At 38.5% G+C, this 16,037-nt stretch overlaps 1 protein-coding gene and 1 pseudogene across 1 annotated transcript in view; one reads left to right on the forward strand and one right to left on the reverse strand.

Moving 5' to 3' along the window:
• LOC117232953 overlaps positions 1–15,861 on the forward strand; it is a 45,909-nt pseudogene extending 30,048 nt beyond the window's left edge.
• Positions 1–16,037, reverse strand: part of LOC117232954 (cytochrome b5-like) — a 68,575-nt gene that overhangs the window by 35,733 nt on the left and 16,805 nt on the right. The window lies entirely within an intron of this gene.

Genomic DNA, 16,037 nt, shown 5'->3' on the forward strand with positions numbered 1-16,037 from the left:
GAGTCGAAACGACAAAGTGGAATAACGGAAAAGCACGAAATTCGACGCTGCTCGAGTTCCACGAAGTGGAGCAAGCGTGTTACGAAGAGAGGCAAGGGAAAAGCAGACTCGACGGAAATTCAATAACCAGTAAAAGTTTCCGTAACGGAGAGAACGAACGAACAATCTTTCTTTCTCTTTCTGTTTCACCTGCGAAAGATACAGACGGCTAGTAGATGAAACATTGTGAAATTAGAACCTCGACAATAATTAATATAGGTCGTCGTTTAGAAATGACCAACCAATTAAATAGAATCTTCAACAATTAGTACTTTGTCCTTTTCTTTACAATTTCGTATTTTTACTACTTACTTGTATATTTGTATAATATTTCAGTTTAACGGTCAAAGCTTCTCACCATGTAAGTCATGAAAGTCGTGTCTCCTAACAGCGTCAGTGAAATAAATGTTTTATACAGCGCACGAAGTATGTACATAAAAGTTTTGTATGTTCAAACATTTTCGCGAATCGTAGGTGATCCACTAACTCAATCAAATTCAATTAAAAGAAATTTGTGATCTCTACCGTACTACTACGATAAATAATAGTTTTTCCACTCGTTCAACCGTAAAAATATCACTTTTCCACGACGAATTCTTCTGCATTGTGAATATTGCAATATTCGCGTAAAAATCGTCGACAGAAGAGCGTTGACGGGACTTTTTGTCCCGAGGCGTTTCCAACAGACGAACAAGAGTTGACCCGAATAGCTGAAACGGTCCACGAAACGTCCCTCGTTGCTACGAGCGATTTTAATCTCGGTCCCGTTGGGATTTCGCAGGACCTGTGCTTAGGATAGGAATATAACGGAAGAAGGCAAGCTAATTTCCATAATTGTGTTAGAATTCGAAATGACGAATGGTCACGATGTTCCTCGGGATAGAGTAAACCTTCTTTGGATTTCCAACTGGGACAAAGGGTAACTAGCTGGAGACGAAGTACGTTTACCAGAGAAGTATAAATGAAATTTGATTAGGGTTGCTTAACGATCTCTGAAAGTCTGTGAAGTTACAATTCGAATAGCGTAGTTGCGACGGTATTCCGATAAGATTACATGAATTGTTCCATGCAGTTTCGAGATTGATTTACGACAAATTGTCGTAGATATGCTCCTACTAGTGTTAAAATTCTTATATACAAATATTAGATTCTTCTTCTTTGATTTTATATAAGATAAGAAATTGGTTCAAGGGAATGATCAATAATTAGTCAGAATATTGAGTTTATATAAGATAATGATTTAGAACTTTTCGAAAATCCATTGTAACTGATAATGCTAACAGAGATTGATACTATAAAAGGCACAATAATAGACTAACAGTCATATGTTCGCTTTCACAATTCCTTGGCCTTATTGAAAAAAAAGTTAAACGAATTAGATATGAAAGTTAAAGAAACGCTTGAAACTCATTATATGTACATGTGGAACTTCAAATATTTTTACCGTATAGAAAATAATTACGAACGTGTAAACGAAGTAATCAGTTATAGATAACCTTATCTATACATTTGTATTGTACAGGATATATTTTTGCTATTCTTCGTTACGATAGGAAAACACTCTAAATTTCTAGAACTCTAAGTCATCTTACGTATCAACAAAACGATTTACGAAAAGACTGGTACACACCAAGAAAATCGGCAATTTTGAGGTATCCGCAAAAATTACTTCTAAAAATAAACTACTTTCTAAAATGGGAATATTATTATTCCTAGTAATATTTAACAAAAAGAATCGCATAAGCCAAAATTGTTCCAACCTTCTTTTAATAGTAAGAAATATATATGTACATAAACAATAATTTATTAGAAACTCTAAGAATTATTGCCCAAATTTTAAAACGTCAAAAATTTTCCCATCGCTAAATAATCAAATTGTTAATAAGCAGATTGAGCATCTTTGTGCATTTCAAGGATATTAATAGAAATATAAATTTGTATAAACGTTCACAACATCTATTAATAGGTTCCTATTTCGGACTGTCTATCCTCACAAATAGAAATACAAATACGAATGTTCAAATACATGCAAACCTTTATACAGATAACATTTCCTTAATCGTATAATTCATAGAAATCATAATCTCCATATCCATAAACTTCATCGAACTGTCCATTTTAAATCGATTTCTCAAAAATGTACTTTACCTAGCCGTGTCACGTTTTCATCAAACCTATAGCCAAATATTCACGCGTCTCTGATTATTTGAAGGAATTCTTCCGCTCCTAATTATTTTTCAAGATGCTTACTGAAAAATTCGCTGTTTCATGGAACGAAGAAAGAAACAAAAAAAAAAAAAAAAAAACAAGGCCCGAAGAGGCACGAGAAGAATTTGAACCGTGGAGAGGTGGGATTTTTCGTTCGTTCACTGACGGAACAGAACGAAACGGCAAGTGGTCGAATCGTGGGCGAAATTAATTAAAGTAGAAAAGAAGGAGGCACGGTTAGCCGCGATTTACGGTGGTGCAATTTCGTGGACCGGGCTCGCATCGGCAGCCGAACCGTGTCGAGAAGCACGGCATGACCCACTTGCTTAAACGCTGGCGAAATAATATTCCGCTTGGGAAGGGAGAGTCGTTTCCATATGTACAGTCGGCTGCAATAATGCCGTCCGCAGACTCCATTTTCCGAGTCCTCTCTCCTGACCCTGGTACTTTTCTGAAACGAGGCTGGCTGCCGCTCTGCAATCGATCAGCGGACGACCAGCTCCTCTCCTCGTAATGACCTTAGTAAATAGATAGATCGCGCGATAAATTGCGTCGTTAATTTTTTAATAGTCTTCAGCCTCCTGGCGATCGTGAGGATCGTCACGGACGATGATTACACCGCACGATCAACGAATTTGCGGCCTTACTACTGAAACTGAGCCGAGGTGTTTAATTATTAACGTTGATTATTATTTTCTTGTATTTAGGACTATTCTGGTTGATTGCTGCAATTAGAGCGTTGCCCTATATTAGAACAAAATGTTAAAAATTAGAAAAAAATTAGAAATGTTTCCTCTAGGTAAATTAATTTACAAAGAATTTATAAGAAATTAAATTTTTTCGTGTTGGAATTAACCCAAGATCTCCATGTAAGCAAATGCGGATTTTTTTTCCTAAAACGAGATAAGTACAGGAGAAACTTTCCTATGAGAGTAGTGACATCTAGTGTCTTAATGATCAGATTCTACGGTAGAACCTCTCAGTAGATTCATACATACAAGCCAGTTTTTTTGCGTCAATTTCGCTTTTGTCCTAATCTAAAATCTCTTACTTTTAGTGTTTTAGGAAGATTATTAAAATACCATTGAAACAAAAATCCAGGCTACATTTCTTAAACTTGAAAAATTCTTAAACGTCCAAAAAGAAATACGATTTGATGAAAAAATAAAGTGAAAGAGAGAGAAATAAGTCAAAGAACGCCAAGGAATTATTGAGATAAAATTACGATAAAAAATGACGCATATAAATAATGATTCTTTCATACTCTCCGTAAACTTGAGAACTAACGGTAAGAAATACGATTGAATGATAATCATTAAGCTAGTTCTAACGAGGCTCGACAAAGTTTCTGTCTATCCCTGATTTATTCTCCATTAACCCCTTCGTCCATGAATTTCTATGTTTCAATCTCAATCCTTAATTTGATCATTGAAAAAACCTTCTAATGTTTTCGACTATTGTTCTTTGTAAAGACACCCGAAAAATATTTCCGCTATTAATAATCGATAAAAAAGAATTTTTCTCGCAGACAAAAAATATTGAATCCTGTAACCATACGATCTACAAAGACAATTCGATCGAAACAAACTCAAAAGACAGGAAATTTAATTGAGGATGTCTGTGCTTGAAAAAATAGTTTCCAAAAGTTGATGTCCAATAACTGAGAATCTAAAAACACGTACGTACTATCGGAGAAACGCATTGTTGTTGACTGTACGAATCGAATCCGCGGGAGGTTGCTTTGTAATCACGACTGGAATAAAGGGAGAGAAGCATCACTAACGTGCATCGTGGAACGACAAACGACATGCATCGTTCCCGTTGCAATCGTGGTACTTTGTTAATGCCCGACGAATACGGACGGAAGACTTTGATGATTATTGTTGGTCGAATAATGCAGGACTGTGCGAGGAACGGTGCAGAATGGAAACGCTTTCGAGTAGCTCGCTGCTACTTTGTTGATCATTGCGGCCTACTGAAAAGTGTTCATTGTCGTCGTTCTTTGTTTCTTTTCCTAGCGAAATACTTTTCCAGTGAATCACGCGGAATTCGCGTGCTAACACAGTGGTCACGAAAGATAAAATAGACCGTAATGTAAATTCGTGAAAAAGTTTCTCAAACGTTATTACACCGAAACGTTTCGCGCCATAGATGCATTGAATTATTTTCAAACATTTCCAATATCATAGATCCGCGATATCATTACCTGACTCTCTCTAGTTTAACCTATATACCTGTTCATTAAACTTCACGATCATACTTTCCCGACTCTATGCATAGTCAACTTGAAACTTTCTGAAACACGGAATGCTTAAAAATTTCCTTATATATGTATGTATACATGTTACACAGATATATGCTGAGAACAATTTTTTCAAATCTTGAGTTATAACGGGTCTGTGGCTTTTATGAAAATTTATTTCCTCATCAATGAATTGAAATTTCTTATGGCCACATAAATATCCGCGTAACGCTTATAATACTACAATATACAAATTCTTTCGTCAAGAAGAGAAAGAAAGCGTATAAGAGGCGTCGAATAGGGAAACTCGACAAAGATTGAAAATTCTTCCACGAAAGATCGCGTGGCCGTTAATGATAGCCTTCGTGCGATGATCATTCAGCCGGTGCTAGATCAGCGGTCTGCAGGCGGTCTGCGGTATCTCATCGGCGTGGAATTTAGATTTTCTTCGAATGAGGAATGCACCCACACGTTATCCGGAATAATTCCATCCCTGAGTCGCACACGTAACACGTTTGTTCTCGCCAGTCGCGCGCCACTACGTGACTCATGCGAGACATTTTGAAACGCGGTCACGTTTTGGCAAAAACAATGCACCTTATTACCAAGTGCAAGCGTTCCCGGGAATTCGTCACATCCGCCCGTATGTAGCATCGTTCCTGGAACGTGATTTCCAGGACCCTGTTTCTAACATGAACCGGTGAACCACAAAGTTTCGTCTTTACGGTGGGAATATGTAAATTCCGCGGCAAAAGCGGCTGTCGGTAGTTGATTGGACTTGGTATATTCCAGGAAAAGGAAATGGGATACGCTTTAAACGAATTTGCAAATGTAAGCATATGTATATTTATCAAAGGATGGTAAACAGAAAAATTTGCTTGCGAGAAAAGATTTGAGTTCTTCCTATGGTTTTACGCTCGCGTTAATATTTAAAATGTAAGTGAAACCCTTATGATAGTCTACTGAGACCTTTTATCAACTAAACGTAAGATACAGAAGCTTACGAATACGAGTAATTCGTTTATAAGTCAAATCAAATAGTAGTTAATCTAGCGTAAGCAATTTTATTATTTACTCCGCCATGTGTGGTTACAAATTAAATAAAAAACGAAAGGTAAAAAAAAAGAAAAAATCTAAACATTGATAATATCGCAAACTTAATTGAATGATTTATTGTATAATGTAATCGATAAGAGAACGCGATATAAATGGAATTTTCAATAGACAGTGATTAAGAAAACCAAGTGATTAACGATAGGCTAACTTTTCATAGGCACGTATCAAGGTCAGTGGTACCACGGCATGCGGCACGGCTATGGCGTGAGAGCGAGTGCTCCGTTTGGTTTGGCGAGTCATTACAAACCGTCAAAGCACGTCAGGGCTTCCTTAACGTCTCTGAGGAGCGCGGACGATGGCGGAGCAGTGGCACCAACACCAGAACCGACCGACAGAAGGGATCGTCGTGTTGGTGACAGTAGGGGTGGTTTCGTGTTAAAAGCTAGAAGCGACAATCCACCAGCAAGGAGAAAGAGTCTCACGGAGAAATCCTTGAAGAAGGGCATTCTTTCGGTAAGGCGTAATTTTAATCCTATCAAAATTCGAGAAAGATAGTGAGATTTGAGACAGGTTGGTTTAAAAGATAATTGCAATTTCAGGGACTGAAGATTCGAAAGCAAAGAAGTACAGGTGATCTAGAGAAACATGGTACTGGGGGCAGTATTAGGAGTAATGCTAGCTCAGCATCGTGGATGTCGACAGAAAGCTCGCAGAGTCAGGCTTCGGCATCTGTTCATACGGACAGCAATGCGTCCTTCGTCATCGAGGTGAGATTCGTTGTGATATTTTGGCGAATAGTAGTACGAAAGAGGTTGAAACGGCTGAATAGTTTTCTAATATAATTTTCCTTGTATAAGAACAATATTTCATTTTCAGGACGAACAAATGGACGCCTCGGTAACCGAGACGTACCTCGGCGAGTGGAAGAACGACAAGAGGACAGGCTTCGGTATATCGGAGCGTAGCGATGGCTTGCGATACGAGGGTGAATGGTTCAATAATCGAAAGTACGGATACGGTGTGACAACGTTCCGCGATGGCACCAAGGAAGAGGGCAAGTACAAGAACAACGTGTTGATCACCAGCCAGAAGAAGAAGCATCTGTTCCTTATCAGATCGGCCAAGTTCCGTGAGAGGATAGAGGCTGCGGTGAATGCGGCTCAAAGGGCGAGCAAGATCGCTCTTCAGAAGGCGGATATAGCGATCTCGAGAACAGCCACTGCACGAGGAAGAGCCGAGTTGGCGGATGCAGCTGCCGAGCAAGCGAGAGAAGATTCGGAACTGGCTCAGCAGACGGCGAAGCAATTTGCGCCGGACTTCCGACAACCTGGACTCGAGAGATTACGTAACAGGGAGATACCGAAGTACGTGCCACCACCTCAGGACAGTATTCCAGCGAAGAGTATTCTTCACAAGGGGGGCAGCGTGGATCAACCTAGCTCTACGCCTATGAAGAACCAGACCTCGGAAACAACGTCGGGAACAACTACATCAGCGACAACCACGGCAAGTAACGTGATGCAGTCGATCAGAAGAGCCAGCATGAAGCCGCAGAGCCAATTGTCGCAAAATCAACTGTTGAGCAATCAATTGCCACAAAATCAGCTACCGCAAAATCAGTTACCGCAGAATCAGCTATCGCAGAGCGAGCTAGCGAATCAGGTGACCCCAGCTCAACTGGTGAACCAGCTACCTCTGAATCAATTGAACCAGACTACCTTGAGCGGTCAAAATCTTTATCAAACGCAGTACCCTCAGTCGATGGCTCAGAATCCTATTCAACAGTATCCTAACAGTATACCGAATCAGTATCAGCCAATGAGTCAGTTCCAGGGAGGGCAATACGCTCCGCAGAATCAGTACCCTGTTCAAGGTAGTCCCTATAATCAGCCTCAATATCAACCTATGAATCCACCTCAGGGCGATCAGTATTTGTACCAACAACAGCAGCAAGTTGGACCACACGCGTATCAGAATATGCAAGGTTATCCTAGTCAGCAGGTAATAACACATTAAGTAGATTACTAGATCTTCTTTTCGATTAAACTGTGTAGGTTATATAATTTTGTGCATATATATCAATCCTGTTCAATTTCTTTTTAGACGTTACCGAATCAATATGGGCTAAGTCAAATGAATCAATACAACTCCCAGCAAATATATGGGGAATCGCAACAGCAGCAATTACCACCCCAATCACAAACCCAAATTCCGCAACAATACGAGCCTGATGGCGACGCAAAACGACCACCGAGTTCTACGAGTATACGGAGAAACAGCAGGGTTTTATCTCCCCAGGATCGACCCAATACCATTGGGCAAACGCTGAACGACAGGTCTCTGAGCTCATTGTTTACGCGAGTAAATTAATACAACAAATTCGATTAACGCTAGAAGTATCAAACTCGTCACATTCACGGAGTTAACATTTTTTTAATACACGGATAGTACGATTGTTGGAACACCCTGTATATAACTATTTACTGTAATCATGCCATTTCAATAATAATTAGATAGTACACATTATTGATAATTCTAGCATTAAGGATCTGTTTTATATTCTTCTTATTTCAAAGGATATTTTCTTAATTATATCGGTTCTGATCTATCATTTTACAGGCTAGATCATTATAAGAGGCCGCCCAGTCGTGATAGTTCCGTAGATCGATACGCTAGAGCGCATTCCCGATTGACTGGATCGAGACAGCCGTCCGTCGATAAATCCGTCACGAATCCATCCCTAGATATGCTCGACAGGTGCCTTGCAATTTGTCTGTTTTTTAGTTTTTTATTCCCAAAACTTATTCTTCTCATTTATTTATATATATATTTATTATCTTCATTTTACGCCAAATGAAGTAAAATGAAGTAAACAATTTAACAATTTGTTATCCATTACGTTTACAATTAAACACTGATCAATAATAGTAGAAACTAACATTCCCAAAATATTAAATCCCATTTTCATTCGTCAATCTTTCATGTCGCTTATCTACTTATTCGATATTTCAATTTTTACGATATTAATTAAAAAATGTAACAAATTTTAATCTACCATTGTAATTATGGATTAAATTGTAAATTACTCATTTACAATCAAAAGTGGATTAGTAATAACAAAAGTATTAATGAATAAATTTTAACGCTTCGATCTGCAAATTTAGATCTATGAGAGCACCGAGCGCGATTCGGTCGGGCACACCATTAAACGGATCCGTAGTGGGAAGCGGTGCCGCAACGCCGACGTACGCTGCCTCGACTTCCGGTCAATTCGAGGGTGCCCTCCTGAAGAATCGTAACCTTGGACAAGATATTCTGCCGAGTCCAGGACAGCCTAAACGTACAGAAAGCCTCTACGTCGCTCCCGGACGCGGTTCGACCGCATCCGGTGGCGGAGGCGGTGGCGGAGGTGGCATGTCGAAGGTGAGTCTTCTTTCTTTCGTACTTACCATCCACCACATAGATATTACATTCGCATATTCTTATGTCTCTTTACTTGTCACGCGACATCGATGTCCTTGCACTTGCGTCACGAGACCTCGAAAAGGAGCTGCGAGCTTTTTGGATCTGAACTTCACACGCTAATTTATACCTTTGTTTCTTTATTTCTGTGTAACATATCCTGTTTAATCCGTTATTCGAATTGAAATTTGGAATACGTGATAAACAAAAAATTTTGTATTTCTTCGAAGTAAATTTACATTAAATTCTAACGTTTTATTGTATAATTTTTAATCTAAATATATGAATTACGTTATCTTCTTCGTTCGTGGTTGTTCAAATTAAGATATATGAAGTATTCCTTTTACATATCTTCTCGGATGTAGTGTCTCGTTATATATAATTCAATGATCCGGAATACGTTTCACGTGTTGTCCGCATCCTTCCGAGTATCATGAATGTTAAATCAAGGAAGATCCATATAGATTCGCTACTCCTTTTTTCATAGGCTTTCCCTTTAGTGCATTATTTAGGCCTTTGTCACGAGTCTATCTACCGAGATTCTCCGGGGATTATATTTCTTCGACAAACGTTCGAGGAAGTTCCTTTCGGGAAAGCCGCGACGCGGAAAAAAAGGAAAATTTGTAAAAAGTTCGGGAAATAGTTTCAACGTATTAAAATCGGTTTCGTTTTAAAAGTACGCTCGACCGCAACGATTTTTCGACGAAATGCAACGAGACGCTTTTCCAAGAGTGTCGTTCAAAAATACCACCGGATGTTAAACAAGATAACAATCGTTCGCTGTTACTCGTTCATTCACGCTTCCCGCGAGAACATTAAGAATTTATAGCTAACTATCTCGCAACGAGAGAGAAAGAGAGAGAGAGTTTTCTCATGAAAGGAAATACCTTCGGGACGACGTAATCGTTTAGATGAGCCTCTAGAACGAGAACAAGTAAAAGGAACCAGAGTAGAATTTCGCTAGCCTCGTAGCACGATTTCATATCGAGTTCTCCGATTTATTAAAGTTTATTACTTCTCTTCTATAACGCCATTGCACTTTCGATTCTTACTTTTCAATTTTATATATACCATTATAATATATTCACTCTGCCTGCTCATTAGACGCATCGTACGATCTTTCTCTGCTCAATCTCTAGCGACCGTAATGATCGTATCCTTCTTTCTTTTCTCGCATCTTAATTCCCGCTCTATAGTTTACATATAGCCATTAGTTAGCGAACGTAATTGAAGTAAGCACTCCGAATTTTTTTACTTCTCTCCACGATCAAACTACTCGTTCGTCTCGTTAATCAACTTTCTCTACCACGAACCGAACAACGATTTCTATACATATAGTTGGAGAAAATGGTTCGAAGCAACGGTCGCCATTTTTATACGAACGTCAAGCATTAACGTTCATCGATAGCTTTTACTCTTCGACCTTAACGCTTTTTAATTCGCCTTTGTATAATTCACCTTTGTATAATTCACCTAAAGATTATTTCCTCCCTCGAGTCAGAGTACATTAATTCACGATTATTAATCACGACCTTAACCCCGAATAACACACCCATGGATTTGTCCATCCTCGCCCAGGTGACGGGTCTCTTTATCTGTACCTTTTCTTCTCTGTCGATTTGTTTGTCTGTGTAACTGTGTGGCATTTTGTGCTGTGTTCTGTGCATGCCATCCCAGGACGCAGGCCGGACGGTCCCCGCCTTCGCCGCAACGTCGAAGGGCCGCGCAACCCTATGAGTATAAGTATTATAAATAAAATATGTACACACACACACACTGCGATAGAACCAAACGCGAGTCGCGTCGCGTTTTATAACGAATGAGCCGAGACCAGTTTAAAGAGGGGCGGCGTTCGTGACTAGATCCTGGATTCCTGACGAGAACAAGCGAGAAGGGGCTGCTCGAGGGCAGGAAAGGGGGGTGGGTCTGCCTCCTCCGATTCTATCGGAGAGAAAGTGTGGCCTGCGACAAATGATTATGTAACGAAGAATTAATTTAAGGGTTAAGATCAAGATATACCGATGGATCGTTTTTACGATTACCCTTACACGGTCCACGAATTAATTCGTAGCCTGTATGTTGTTCAGTGTGATACTGTGTTTAGTGTTCGTTATAGAATGTAATGTTACCCGTAGGGCGTATAACACGTTGTGTTCTAACTTATGGCCACATAACAACAGCTAGTGTGACTAAAATACATGCTTCTTCGCGGAAAAACGAAGCTAATATCAAGGGCAAAGAACTTTGCAGAATCTTTGCTTAAGAATCTAGGGTCTATTCACGACAAGAACCGCGTGCAACCAACAATTTCTCGAGCTTCAACAGTGCAACAACGTTTAAATACATTCCAACCTCCATCGACCAATAATTATTAATACCCAAGTACATTCCAAAGTATCATACGTTCCAAAATGCGTGTTTCACGCGATTGCTCGTTGTTGGACGAATAATCGTTGAATTTTGTTAACGTGGTCTAGAGGAGAATGGCCTAGCCGCTTCTCTAAACTCTAAGGCTTTCGCTCAGTCGTATCGTCAACGTTTTGATCGATCAAACACATTCGTTGGATGTTTGAACGGACTCGACTCGTTTGGTGCACGTGGTATTGTACATGGTTTAGCGAACGGGTATCTTACAGTTTACACGGGCATCCTGAGCGACGTGTTAACGGGAACAGAGACCGGAACCGTTGTTTGGTATGCGTCGAAAAAGAAAATATTTTCAGACCGACCATTTAGTCTCAACGATCGCGTGTGTGCCAGACAGGGGCATTAGGGTAAGGTTATAGCAAGAACGATTCTGGATGTTCTCCTTTGAACGATAAAATACTGTTAGGGGATAACATATAATCGGGAAGTATCCTTATGCAACGAGGATCGTTATGAAACATAAAAAAGGTCGGCACAGAAAAACGTTGATGTAAGAAATTACAAAACATAAAAATAATCCACCGTCGGTTTGTTCTACCGAATAACTCGAAGTAAACAATCTATCATGAAAACAAAGTTGTCGTGAGTCACTGATGACTACGCCATGGGTTGAACGTATTTCTTTGTCATAAAAGACCTTGGTGCAAATTGAAAGGTGTTTGCTGTACAAAAATTCTATTTGTATGACTTCTTTCGCGCATAAGTCATCACCGTGCTATATGGTCGCTCTTCATAGCCTTACCCTAACACTGGCAAATCTTGAAATTCTCAAGGTGTGAATTAGCAAAGAACTCGTACCTGGTCGTAGATTGTTACTAGCTATTATGTAGGTAATTCGCATTCGTGATTGACAGCCACTTAACCCTTTCAACCTCTGGTACATAACAATTTCTTTTCTTTCGTTTTTTTATGGTTTCGGTTAAAGGATGTAAGATTTCTGAGAGGTGAAAAGAAGCTCAAAAGCTGAACGCACAGATAAAAAGGTTTCTTCATGGATTCGGTGTAAAATAGTATTATCGAGGCTGAAAGGGTTAAATCGAATTTGGGCATTGAACGAAGCGGACAACGTTCTTTCCGCCTTCTTGTCAGAGACAGAAGTTATTTTTCTATGAGAAGCACAATAGATGTAGTAGAATGGATGAACGAATATTTGCGAGAGTTCTGTCAGGCGATGCAGACGACCTGTGCTCGATTTGTCGATATTGCGATTCGTTCGACTACATAGCTTGTAGGGGAGAGCAACAAGATGATGAAAATTTGTCGAAAATCGAGGTGCTTAGTAGACTGTTCGTTCCGACGTGAAAATTCTAGCGGAAAAAAAAAAGAGAAAAGAAAAACGCAATATCGAACAATGGTACAGAAGTACAGACCCGGATGCAAAGATATTTACGTCGTTAACGTTTCCAAAAAGGAAAACAGAAAAAAGACTCGTTTTAATTCCACACACTTTCGTTCGAGTGATCGAACGAAAGCCAAACTACTCGACCGATAATTCAAAACACAACCGTTTAATTAATTCTCTTCCTTTTTTTTCTTTCAATCTATTTCAATCGTCTTTCCTTTTTTTTTCTCATTAAATCCAAACATCGAATACTTTTCCACTGAATGATCGATTGATCGCGATTGAATGTCGAACGATCGAAAACCGAGCATGCACTTACACACGCACGCAAATGATTCCAACTCATTCAACATGGTGTTACGTCCATTAAATAAGCAAAGTAACGTGTATGATGTTACGTCCATTAATTAAGCAATTCAAGGAATTCGAAAGGTAAGGTTCGCGCGGTGTGGAGGCGGGGACCGGTTTTTTTACAATTCTTTCATTCTACTTGACCGTGCGTTTCTTTTCCTTTTAACAAGCTTCGTACCTCTTTCTCGATTCCTCTCTGTCTCAACAAGACCCTATGTACTTTCTACCTCGAATTCTACGATCTGTCTCTCATCCGTCATTGTCGGATGTTAATTGTACTGTCTCGAATGCATTCCCCGACCCTTACCGACGGAAGTTACAGTCCCCCTTGTTCCACGTTTCACGTTTACTTGGCGACGATTACCAGAAAAAAATCTTTTTTTACCCTCCACCTCCACGCCGCTTGTTTTCTCCTATTTTTTGATCAGAAACATTATTTTTCTAACGCATGCTTCTATGACGTAGCGTCACTCTGTAAAGTTTATGATATATTGTACTAGTTCTACAAGATGGGATATATATACACACATATATATATATACATACACATATACACACATGTTATATATACATATATATTTCGTAGATATAAGTAAGAGAAAATATGTAGTGTGAGATAATTATTTAGGTAATAAATACTGTACGAATGGAAGACGATGATAACCCTTTCGAGATCGTAGGATTACCGACGAACGAAAGGAGAGATATTTTAGTGGAAATTGTGTAATAACTGTTCTTAAATTTCCTCTTTAAGATGTAAAATGGAACTTGTGTCTAAAAAAATCAAGTTTGGTGATATAATGGGAGATTCTGAGAAAGATAGATATTTTGAAGATTTAACTCTTTGACAGTATAATATTATAAAATAACAAAGAATTCAGAATGAACGGTTTAGAAAAGAATTATTTCTTTATCGTGAAGATTTCTTGCATTTTTGGTATTAAATACAAACAAAAACGTAACTTCAACTTTTCCTGGGAAATAAATATTGATAATTAACTAAATATAAACAACTATTAACCAATATCGATAATTACTTAATGAATGAAATTTATATCACTTACTATATTTGATACCAAAGTCTTTCTCCTATTAAATTTTAAAAGGATTAATATTTACATTGACCATGTATTTGTTCCTTTTAAGTTACTTTTTAAGTTACTATTCTAAAATATCTCGAACGGGTTGATCTTTGTTATTTAACAGGCACAAATGTCGGTACCAAATGTGCATTATGAATACGTAAATTTAATTCTCGACGTACCTCTGAATACACATACTATTCCTCTCGTCGAATTAGAACGACGCAAGGAAGTATAATTTTGTGCATTAGGTACGACCCTAAAAACATTAACGCGTATATGTATACACGCACACGAACACAAACACACGCGTAATAAATATATCAGGATTCTCTATTTTATTCACGGTTTTTCACAGTACAATTACGAAACGCTTTTTGTGCGCCACGTTGAATTCCTTAAAAGTACGACGCTAGCCTACGACGAACGAAAGAATAAAACAATACTTTTTGATGACGTTTAAAGCTTACTTATTTCGATAAAATATAACCACCGATAACAAACATTGAATTTTAAATGCGTCACGTTGCTCAAGGTTGTACACACTCGAAGTAATTAAGAATTTCTACGAAAATTTCTAACCCTTTCTATACGCGAACGAGATCAATGGCAAGTTTTTTACATGGAAAAAGATGGAAACTCGTTAAAGGCTTATTTCGAACGAAACTTTTTTACGAGAATTTCTCCATTCAACGTGGTTGCAATTGTACCTCAACAATGGTCGTGCCTAAAGAAACGAAAACTAAATAAACCAACGTAAAAGAGAAAAGGGGGAAGGAGGAAAAGATTATGACCTGAGATACAATCGAATGAAACCTGGAACCTTAGCGCAAAACGAGAATAATCTAGACGACGAAGCTCGGTTGGAATTGAACCTCCCCAAGTTCCTTGACCTTTCAAACACTATTTTTTATGCGAAATATCGAGCACCATCGTGGGTGTATCGTGAAGCTAACGTCGGGGTTGTTCAAGTGCCAAGTTATTCGAAAGTGTCTTTTCACGAGAATCTGAGATGCAACATAATCCTATTGGGTACAGCACAAACGTTGAAATTTGATCATTATCTCGTACATAGTAAGCTCTCGTACGCGTAACAAAGTGTTATGACGTGTTACACGTCAAACTATTTAAGAGTTATCTATTTCTTTAATAAATAATAATATTCTTCTTTAAAAAATAATTGATTTGTGTAAATATTTCTTAACAAAAAGAAACAATATGAAGTATTTAAAAAATATTTTTTGATATATTTGCACGAAGAATTCTAAGATGTTCAAATTGCGTTTGTGATTTACTCTGTAAAACGGTAGATACGATTTCTAAAGACACTGACCGTGGCATATAACCGGGATTTCACGTATTTTAATATAAAGACAATTCATAGTGTTGTATTAGAGGAGAACAACGTAGTAGGAGAGTCCTTAGAGGAAAGCAGATCGATAAGCGAGAATAGCCAATGCACACACGCAACGATGTACTTCCAGGTTACATTTCGAGGAACGAGTTTACCGATATAGAGATATATTGGGATGAAACCTTGCTAATTACACAACGATATTACAAATGTTGGTTCGATGTATTGAATGTATTTATGTATATGATGTAAAAGCTGTTATTGGCCGACAGATTAAAACATGTCGATTAGGAGGATATCTAGTATTTAAAATTTTGAAAAACCTCGAACGTTCCTTGACCTCTTGCTTGCGTGAATTACAGATATCCCGATGAACTCGGATGCACATCGTCGTTTCTTATTATTTTGCAGAAAACACTGATTTCTTTATACCAATTTCGTTATATTTACGAGTAGAATGAACGGAAAAATTCG

Source organism: Bombus vosnesenskii, unplaced genomic scaffold (assembly GCF_011952255.1).
Source record: "Bombus vosnesenskii isolate JDL3184/JDL3185 unplaced genomic scaffold, Bvos_JDL3184-5_v1.1 scf7180000013294, whole genome shotgun sequence".
Taxonomy (NCBI): Eukaryota; Metazoa; Arthropoda; class Insecta; order Hymenoptera; family Apidae; genus Bombus; species Bombus vosnesenskii.